Below are 2,709 nucleotides of genomic sequence, written 5' to 3'. Positions count from 1 at the left end.
TTATAGCAGTTGGATAGAACCACTGTCAATGTGCTTCTGCTTTTATAAATTCCCAAGAAAATTTGTACTTATTCATTGGTTACAATAAATTAACACAGTGCTTGTTGGTACGGAGCAGTCTCCACCACTGTTTTCAACTAACATCCAACTCAGGTTTCTTTTTTTCATCTTTTTCTTCCTCTTCGTTTCCATGTCAACAACGTTGGCAGAATTCCTTTCAGGGGTAAACACGACTCTAATCAGCTTCTTCCAACTAACTCTTCCTAGCTCACAGACCAGCAGTTAGTCCCTTCCACACACTTCTGCTTCTAGTATTTCACCTTGCATGCAAGCTCAGATATTACTGGCACAGGTTGGTTCTCTGGTTCAGACATGGACTCTGTCACTTTGCTCTTAGTTCCAGAGACCTTTCCTCCTGCAGCACGCACTGAGCTCGGTCAGCCTGGACCAGGCCCCAGCACATTGCAGTGATTTGTTTCTCCCTGGAATTATTTGGTGACAGCTCGTCTTTCCCAAATATCTTGATAAATTTTTCTGGATTCCTCACTTTTTCAGAGGTGAAGTTCCAAAACACTGGAAGATTCTCACTGTCCTAGGCATTTGCCCATCCTACCCCAAACTCCTTGCCACTCATAACTATCCAGCCTTAGGGCAGATCCCTGGGTGATGTTCTTACCTTGTTGTGTAACCTTATGCAAGACCTGAGACATGTTTATGCATCATAGCTGTGCAAAGGTGCTGGTTTGGAAACTCTGGGGATACTTTCCAAGAGGTGTAACTCATCTGGAGGAGAAGGGAAGGATGGCAGAACGTCATTCCCGCAGATGGACTTTTGGAGGTGCAGTTAGGTGTCATTCCCAACAAGTAGCTCCTGCCGTGCAGGCGCAGCAGCGGTGCTGGGTGCACACACTGCCTCAGTCCTGCCAACAGGAATCTTATCATATCAAAAACCCATGTTACAAAGCACAACAGCATCATAACCTTAACCTGGACCTGAGAAATTACACCGCAGGGAACCCACACAGCAAGTAAAGTGTTACCCAGTGCAACACTGAGAACACACAACAACGTTGAGATCAAATGAATCAACATTGTGGCGAGCAACTATTAAACCAATGCAACTAATTGCTTGTAACAAATTTGTTTTAACATGTCAGAACAGTGGTTATCTTAACCCTTCACACCCATGGGTTGGGTGCCAAAATGGACACTTGTGGTTTAACCCAGCAGGCAGCTAACACCATACAAACCACTTACTCATTTCCCTGTCACCACCCCGGGATAAGTAAGAGAATTGGGGGGAAATAAACATTAAATTCACCCATTGAGATAAAGACAGCTTAATAGGCCAGAAACAGGAGGGGAAACAAAAATAACTATTAAAATTAGAGTATACAAAACAAGTCATGCACAATGTAGCTGCTAGCCACTTGCTAGCAGATACACAGCCGTTTCCCAAGGCCCCAGCCAGCTCCATCTGCAGCTGATATTACTGAGCTTTACACCATATAGTATGGAATATCCACCCAGTCAGTCATGGTCAGCTATATCACCTGTGTCTCCTCCCAGCTACTCGTGTCTTGCAGCCTCCTCACTGGTGGTGTGATGTGAGAAACAGAAAAAGTCCTTGTCCTAATGCTTAACACTCCACCCATCAGTCTGTTATCAACATTATTCTCATCCTAAATCTAAATCACAACATTACGCCCTATACCAGCATGAAAATTAAATCTATCCCACACAAAATTAGGACGATTGTGTACTGAAAGGACAATCTTACACCATGCCATTTAGAAACTTCCCTACATTTTGAAGATTGTTTGGGTAATAGACAAAGACTTGAGATTTCAAAGTATCACATTGCTTTGTAACTAAGTACGTGTTTCAATAGTCTTTCTGTTGACCAATATATTACTAGTGTCTGGTGAGGGGTTAGAAAATGAAAAAGGCTTCTCCTAAACCAAACACTGATAAATTATGTAACCTTCTTTATACAGTGAACAAACTCTAGATAAAAGCAGTAGCTTCTTGATTTTAAGAAAACTTTGGCCAAAAATAAAGTAATTATTTTTAGGGGATTTTGTACCATTTCAGTGAGACAAATAAAAATGTTACTCACTCCTGTAAAAATGCAAGGCTCACTAATTAAAAAATTGTTAGATAATATCAATAGGAAGGATTCACTAATAGGAGTGAAGGGTTAGAAATGCAAATAGGTAGATAAGGCCAACTGAACGTGCTAAATTTCATAATGAAAACCTACATATTACCAGGGCTTTATGGGCAAAGGCATGTGTCACATCCACTTTTAGCAGTTCACTCATGTCACAAGCAGTCCAAGTATTCCCATTGATGCAGGGCAGGCAAAGCCCATTTGATAGCTGGGTAAATGTTTAAGCAGTAAGTTTGTTTTGAGCACCCTGAAACAGGCTACACTCCTACTTTTAATGTGTCTGTATTACTGTAAATCCAGTATCTGCACGTGACTCAGCCCTGGAAGAATGACAGATAACAAGAATAATATTAGTGACATAAAATATAGGAGTAGAATACACAAAGCTAGTGACTAAAAATTTGCATGCAGTTCTAGGCAGAAAAGCTTCTGCGGCATTGTACAGAAACAGGCATTTAAAAGTTTGCTCCTACAGTTTCCAACCCTCTTGTAATTCCAGGAATAGTAAGAACCATTGGAATGTTGATATAAATGAG

The sequence above is a fragment of the Haemorhous mexicanus genome, chromosome Z (genome assembly GCF_027477595.1).
Source record: "Haemorhous mexicanus isolate bHaeMex1 chromosome Z, bHaeMex1.pri, whole genome shotgun sequence".
Lineage (NCBI taxonomy): Eukaryota > Metazoa > Chordata > Aves > Passeriformes > Fringillidae > Haemorhous > Haemorhous mexicanus.
This window is presented reverse-complemented; position numbering follows the sequence as displayed.